The following is an 8,090-nucleotide window of genomic DNA, read 5'->3' as shown; positions in this document are numbered from 1 at the left end:
TCTTTATCTAGATGGTGGCACACAAAAACTATGTTGCTCTCAATTTAGGAGCTAGGAGAATAAACAGAAGACCTGGGTGAGATGGTTGACGTCTCTAGTCACAGAAGCCTGGGAGCTGAGGCAGGAGGATCATGAGGCCAGCCTGGGTTGTAGTGAAATCCTGTTTCAAGGAACCGAATGAATGAATGAATGAATGAATGAATATATATTATAAACAATAAATAAACACACTGTCCTGCCTCTATTTTGAGGGCTAATAAGAACCTATCTGAATTTGATAGAGGCTTAATGTAAAAGCACAGATAAATATTCTGAGTCACAGGCTTTATTTCTAAGAATAATTTTGCATTAACAGCAGAGTGAGGAAATGGTCCAGAGAGTGACCCTGGACCTCGCTTCCCCTACTATTGGTAATTAGTAACAGCACGTTTCTAAACAGCATTGTCCGTGGCTATCATCGACTGAGTCTGCTTATGTTTCTCTTCTGACTTTTCCTGTTCAATGATCCCATCCAGGATGCCCTCTATTGGGCTGCCATGTCACTCAGGCTGCTTTTGGCTGTACCACTTCCTCTAACTTTCCTTGTTTCAGACGACCCTGACGGTTTTGAGGACGCTGGTCAAGTGTTTTGTAGGATGCCTCTACTAGCATGTTGGATGTTTTTCTTATGATTAGATATGGACAATGGAAAAAACCACAAAGATAAAACTCCACTTTCATCATATGGTAGGAAGGGCACATAATATCAATACGACTTATTATTGTTGGCAGTGCCCTTGCTCACCAGGCTGAGATGGGGTTTCATCTGAACTCTCCTCTGCTCGTTTTTAGATACCGTATCTTTGGGGAAAGGTTCTATGAAATCCATACTTAGAGAGTAGGGGTTTATGGGCCAGCAAGATAATGAGGTGGATAAAGGTTCTTGCTAATAAGCCTCATGGCTTTTTGATCCCCAGGCCCCATAAGGTAGAAAAAGAAAAATGACTTTAGCAAGTTGTCCTCTGACCTACACACACACACACACACACACACACACACACACATACACACACACAAATGAATGAATGAATAAGTAAACAAATGAATAAATGTCTATAAAGAGGTAGGATTCATACTTCCCCTATGTAAACTATTTAGATTTTTGCATAGGGTATTTGTCTTTTCTCTCCCATGTATTAATTTTTAAAAATAATTTACTTACATCGTATGGACTTGTGGATGCTTATTCTACATTTTGGATAATAATCTGAAATGTTGTTCTATTTCATTGCCCAAATTTGACCGTCTTTGTACAGGAGCTCTGCATCAGGGTCCTGTATATCCTGGGAAGTCTCCTGACTGTAGCCTTGTTTTCAGAATTATGTACTTCATGCACTCCACAATGTTTCATTTTTATTTAGTCTATTTCCCATCTTGGTTCTAAATGCAGCCCTCTCTCCAAGGAGCCTTCATTCTTGCTTTCTTGTTATTAAAAAATATTAGGCTGTTGGGCAAGGTGGCACACGCCTTTAATCTCAACACTCGGGAGGCAGAGGCAGGTGGATCTCTGAGTTTGAGGTCAGCCTGGTCTACAGTCGAGACAGCCAGGGCTGCAAAGGGAAACCCCGACTCGAACACTAGAAGTTAAGGTTTGAGTACTCAGTATACTTGCTGCCCGTCATTGCTTCAAGGCCAAACACAGTTCAGATCTTACATTTTAAAGACCAACGCGCACAGGGTTGTGATGCAGCTGCCTTTTCATAAGACACCGCAGACTTGTTCAGAGTAGCAAATCACGGTACTGTGTAACTCTATGGTCCTGAACATACGGCCTGTGCATTATGGCCTTCTTTCAGGCTTGTGGGCACACCATTAACAGAACGCCACTAATGCTGACACGTGAAATAGCTTTTGTACACCGGACTGCCCACGCCATCCCTGCTTTCTCTAATGAACACTGCAGTAAGCGTAGAGTTCAGGGTCTGAGCACGTGCTTTGAGTCCAACTCTGTGACAATGTACACGGTGAATGCATTCTGTCCGAGGCTCAGCTTCTAGTCACAGAAGATCAGGGACACTGGCTTGGGTAATGGGAAGGACTCTCCCACTCTTAGCATAGTTCTCAATGGTCTTGGGCTGAAGGAATATAACTGGCTTCACTCCTCCTTACACACAGGTCTGGTATTCACATGGTCTAAGTGACGGAAAGTTGGTAGAGAGCATTGCTAAAAAACCGGGAACGACTTTCTTTCCTGACGATGACAAGAAAAGGTGACAGATTATTTAAACAATCAGGCCGAAGAGGCTTTAGGCCTTCCTTTTTAAAGACCGGAGAGCAGAAATAATAATAGAAAGTGCATGTCATTCCTTTCAAGTTTGGTACAACAGCGTCTGGAAGCTGCTTGCTTGCTTGCCCATACTTCCCAAAGAAAAAATAATAATAAAGAAAAAACCCTGAAAGGCAGCAAAGCTTCTGGTGCCTGCCACTTCTGATCATGAGTGAGGGAGAGCAAGAGCATGGGGTCTCAGAAGCTGCTCCTTCTGATCCTTAGCATCCGAAACCTTCACTTGGCTTTTGGACTCACCCAGCACCATCAGAGACTTTGGTCTACAACTGGTTAACAATTGATAAGGTGGGGATTCGAGGACTGCCTTCCTTTACTCCGAAGCTTACAGTTTAACCTCCTGCTCCACCCCCAGACACAGACACACCACGGACCCTTTCTATCCCCCATTCTAAAGTGCCATAAATGCATGGCCAGCTACAGCGCCATAGAAGTCACAGCACACGGGCGGCCTGTTCATCACCGGGCTATTCTCCCTTCACATGGGCGGAGAAACTGAGTCCTGATGGCGACTTTGCCCCTCGCCTTGTGAAAAGTTCCAGGCAGAATTGTAATTAGAAACTAAGAGCCTTGGGCAGCCAGCCCAGCCTTTTCTTCTTCCTCACTCTATGTACCTCAGAGCCAGGTTTGTGTTCTTTGTGTGTGCACAGGCTACACACACACCGGCATGTAGGGCACATGCACCCAGCCTCGGCAGCCTGACCTCAGGGGACAGTTTAATGACTTGACTTTCAGGCAGCTGAAAAAGTTTCTGCGGGCGGAGGCTGAAATAAACAAGAAAAGCCACTGTGGAGATGTGAATGGAAAAGTACCAGCCCTCCCTCCCTTCCGCACATTCTTCCTCTCTCCAGCCTTCCCTGCCACCAAGCCGGCTCCAGATAGGCTTGGGCACGGTCAGGTGTACAGAGGGCGGTGTGGGGAAGAAGAAAAAAAAAAAAAAAGGCAGGCACAACACGTAAATCAAGTTTTTCCACTCCTAGCCTCAGGTAGTAGTGAGAGCAGCCTGGTAGGCAGGCGAGCCGCTCTGAGTTTACAAATACTCAATTCCCTTCCTCCCCACATCCCTCTCACTTTATGGTCCAGTTTCCGCTTTTCCTCATGCTAAGGTTTCATAGGAAGTGAAAACCTTGCTATTCGAAACAGTGATCGAATGCAAAACACCAAGTGATTGCGTGTTCCCGTCCCCAGCACTTCTCTATTTTAAAACCCAGATATTCACGGCCGTCTAAAGCGAGGAAAACACGGACAATCAGTACTGGGATGGAAAGTTCTAAGTCAGGCTGGAAGAGTTTGCCAAAGGGGAGAAGATGATGATGGTGACAAAGAGGATGATGAGGATGATGAAGAAGGAGGAGAAGAAGAAAAAAGGAGGAGGAGAATAATAATGAATGTATGAATGCATAAATGAATGCACGAACCTGCTTTGAGCAAGAGGAGAAAATGAAATGCAGCCGCATCCTCTTCACAAGGTGGTGGGCTGGGAATCTGCCTAGGTCTTTCCTTTCCTGTCTCAGTATCTCTACATTTTTGCTCGATTTCCTGCTTTTCCCTCAGTCTCCCTGAACTCTACGACCCCTCTATTCTTTAAAATGTACAAAAGCCTTCTCCTGTGTTTAAGGATAATATACAGAGATGCTTATAGCAGGTTGTTTTTGTTTGTTTGTTTGTTTTTCGAAGATGGGTTCTCATGTAGGCCAGGCTGTCCTCCAACTCTCTATGTAGCCAAGGATGGCCTTGAACAACTAATCCTTTCCCTTCCTCCTCCCCAAGTGCTGGCTGGAATTACAGATTTTTGCCTAGCTTGTTTATAGCAGTCCTAAATAAGGGGTCTGAAATAGAATAGAGAGGCAAACTTTGGCAAACACCATGCCGACTCCTCGAAAAGCAGTGTTGAGTTCTACAGCATAGGCTGTGCACATAACAAACCCAAAGGACCAAACCAAGTCCCTTAAGCATGACCTGGAGTTGGTTCTCAGAGCCAGCTACAGTTTACATGGGGCCTAAGGCAGCCTTATCTTCCTCTGTTCTTCAAGAAATGGGGTACACACCCCCGAGCCCAGACCCACAGGTAGCCTGAGCTTCAGAAATGGCACAGGGCCATCAAATCACACAGACTTACTGACTCTAGGTTAGCAATGAGGGCCAGTCTAGCCTTCGGGAAAAAGGACCCGGAGGAAAGATTATTGGTGATATGACAGTTTAAGAGACCTGTGGAGGTCCCAGAAGGTCCTGACAGGTGGGACACACTTCCAAGCCTCCATAACAAGTGGATAGGACAGTGTTTATCCCAAGTATAGGTTCCTTTTCAAATACAACTGAATTGTGGGAAAGGTTTTGTGAAGGGAACCCGGTATGAAGTGTGTTCCAGTCTTTAAACGCATGTAATATTAGTACCAGGGTATTTTATTTTGTAATAAAGCTTACATTTACCCAGCACCTGTGCTCAGAGACCCATTCCTATGCTGAGTCTGCGGGTCAGCATGGAAGCTGGCCTGGCCCTCTATTCTGAGTATTAGCAACCAGGAATCATTAAATCATCATCGCATTAGTTGATACACAGTGCTCTCAAGTCTGCAGAAATAATTCTTAGGAAGCCAGGGCATGGGATCACTTGTGTGGGTTCCATAAGGATAATTTAAAAGAATCTGAATATATTCAAGTCCTTTCCCCCCCCCCCCCCCAATAATAGCACTGTAGAGTTCAGGGAGCCCACATAGCTGGAAGTGACAGGTAAAGACCAATAATGAGAGAGGGACATTCGGGAAGAGATTAAATTGGTATAGAACTTGATAAAGTTACTTTCCCAGGAACTGAAGAAATTGAAAGGTCAGTGCACAATATTCTTCAACATTCATGCAGTAGAGAGAAGAGAGGCTCCTCTAAAACGACCATTCTGGTCGTTTCTTCCAACATCAACACTTTGATGTGGGGTAGCAGTTGAGAGAGAGAAGGGAAAAAAAAAAACACACACACAACAAAAACCCACCGCAGTAATACAAACTGCGGCGCATGGTCCCAGAGAGGATGTAAGGCCTCTGGTGATGGGGACAATTATCGATAAGCAGGCCCGGTGGGCTCTTGCTCCGGAGGTAGGAGAAGGGTAAATTCCTTCCCAGCCCCCACTCTGGCTGGCTCTACCGCCTGAGGGAGCACATTTCCCTTTGCTCTGCAGCGCCCCCATGGGGCTAAGAGTGGAGTGGCCAGGAGAACTCAAGATGCACAGGACAAAATGAGTGTATGTTTAAGGCTTGGGGGTAGGAGTCAGGGGAGGAGGCACACGGTCACTTTGACAAGAAAAATAACCAAAATAAATAAATAAATAAGCAGTTCTATTTATAGCAACAACAATACAGCAAAACCATACAATTGCTGTTGTAAAGCTACAGAAGCTGCTGAGAAACCTGAAGTGCTTACTGCTCGGAAAAGGTAGACAGCTAGCTACACAAAGCAAATCACTTCAGCAGAACCGGGGTGTCATTTTGGTCCAATGGGATTTAGTTAATACTCTAAAATGAGAGGGAATGGGGACTCTAAATACAAAAACTAAAAGCAGCTACTGTGCTTCACGGCAGCGAGGACCCCATCTGACAAAGTCATGAGTCTTGGAAGTAAAATGTTCGTTTCCACAATAGTGGTAGGATTAGGCCTGTGTATATTCCTCAAAAATCCTTCACAAGGCAGGCTTTTCCGCCGGGGCTGCAGTAATCCATCTGCCAATACGTATTAAAATATCCAGATTTCTCAGGGACAGACAAGGGATTTTGTAAGTTCCAACCCCTGTGGAAAACAGTCAGCTCCTTTGGACCGTCTCCGTTCTAGAGCCTGTGACATCACCTTTTGAAGTGGTGGTGTTACTCCAACAACATAGCTGAAACTTCTTATAGGACCGTTCAAGGGGGGCAGAGATCCCCCCAAAACCCCTAAACAATCAGCAGCGCTCAGAGCTCTGCTCACATCTCTGTTTTTAAGCCCAGATTTGGGGTTGTGGTCCACAGACAGTCATCAGAAATTAATATGTGAAGACATTTTGCAGAACAGAACCTTTCAGAAGTCATCTGTGATTTAACGAGCTGCTTGAAGGACGTTCACAGCTAAAGCCCAGAACAGCCTGACCTTTGAAAGCCTCTTGTGCTCCAAACACTTTGGGTTAATTCTTAAGGAATCCGAATAGTCTTTTCCCCTCACACCCTTCTTTCAAGAGACAGACATAAAAGAAACAAGAGTCTCCCTCATTCAGGGATGAGTAGGAGGGCAAAAAAACCCCAACCAACATTTAAATAGGGAAACTGGCAGCTTTGAACAAACAAACCAGGGCCCACAGTAAAAGGATTCTGCCCAGCACTCGCCTTTTAAAATAAAGGAGGAAAGAAGGGAAGGAGAGATTTCCCTAGCTGCTCCTCTTCTCTGAGAGCTCCGCTCCAGAGCCCAGAGGACCCGGCTGGGCTGCGTGCAGTGCGGCTAGCTGTGGCACAGCCTGTTCTCAATACACGCAGTATCTGCGATCCTGGCAGCCAGGCCTTTAGAATTCCCTCAGGCTGATCCCTTCAACACATACTGAAGAGATTTTTCTTTTCCCCCAACGACCTTGAGACGAACCCAGGGGGAGAGAGGGGGGAAGGAAAAAAAATGTTCAAGACCTTAAGAAAAAGCAAAACACAAACATGTATTTGGCTTCAGAGAATTTTGTAGCAAACAAGCAAACACATACCCCCATACACATTTCTAACATCAAGAAATTTCCTAAGAGTCAACAGTAACAGAAAGAGTAAACCCACCACTTGCTGTCCTGGAAAGAAACAAACCAAACCAAACCAAATCCTTTTACATCTCTTTCAAGTGCAGGAGAGCCCTCCCTTCTTCAGGAAAAGTCCAAGAGGGAGAGAAAGCTACCCCAAGGGCGGTGTGTGCTGTGGTGTGGAGTGTGTGTGTGTGTGTGTGTGTGTGTGTGTGTGTGTGTGTGTGTGTGTGTGGTGGGGGGTGGAGGCTGAGGTTGTCATATGTGGCCAAAAAATTTAAGCTTCTGTCAATGGTATTAGGGTTGAAATAACGCATACTTTAAATGCCTGAGCGATTCAAAAGGGAAAGAAAAGAACACAGAGACAATAAAATCAACGGATGACGGCTCCTACGATTTACATAACACCACAAACTTGCAAAAGGCAAAAATCAGAAGCAAAAAACCCTCTAAATCATCAAAATACAACAAAAAGCAATCCCAAGGCACCACCCCAAAAGAAAAAAAAAAAAAAAGAAAAACCCTCACCCCCGCCCCGACACACTTTGTCCCAAATAAAAAGAAAACAAATGAACCCACCGAAAACTGCTTGGCAAATATTTTTCTCGTGGTGCCTAATATTCTAGCTGGAAGGAGCTGTGGTATTTATTGTTTTCTCTTTCACTCGCCTCTCTAAACCTGCCTCTAACATACTTGTTCCAACGGCTCAAAAATCTCTCGCTCCCTTTTGTGTATTTAGCTCGAGGAGCCGAGTTTATGGGTAGGAGAGGAAGAATTAGCCCCAGACCCCGGGAAAGCGAAGCGCACTCCCCCTCTTATGTCACCGAATAGCAAATTAGTTCTCAGAATTCCAGAGGCCGAGCTTTGCTACAGCGAAGACGCCGACGTCACGGAGGAGGAGCCCACGTGACGGCGGCGGAGCGGACCGTTCCATCGGCGGCCGGGGACAGGGAGGCTCGCCTGCTAGCCGCGCTCGCCCGCCGCGGGACCCTCGGTGTTCCGGGCGGCGGGGCTGCGGGGAGCCCGGCGCGC

General features: G+C 45.8%; 1 long non-coding RNA gene across 1 annotated transcript; it reads right to left on the bottom strand.

Moving 5' to 3' along the window:
- Positions 1-310: 310 nt before the first annotated feature.
- LOC128120171 (uncharacterized) lies at positions 311-7,973 on the bottom strand. The gene is made up of 2 exons (XR_008221793.1): positions 7,638-7,973; positions 311-2,230 (listed from the first exon to the last, which is right to left on the bottom strand). It is a non-coding gene; the product is annotated as an uncharacterized LOC128120171 (long non-coding RNA).
- Positions 7,974-8,090: the final 117 nt, after the last annotated feature.

This window comes from Peromyscus californicus, unplaced genomic scaffold, assembly GCF_007827085.1.
Source record: "Peromyscus californicus insignis strain IS unplaced genomic scaffold, ASM782708v3 Scaffold_25__1_contigs__length_3188244, whole genome shotgun sequence".
Taxonomy (NCBI): domain Eukaryota; kingdom Metazoa; phylum Chordata; class Mammalia; order Rodentia; family Cricetidae; genus Peromyscus; species Peromyscus californicus.
This window is presented reverse-complemented; position numbering and strand designations above follow the sequence as displayed.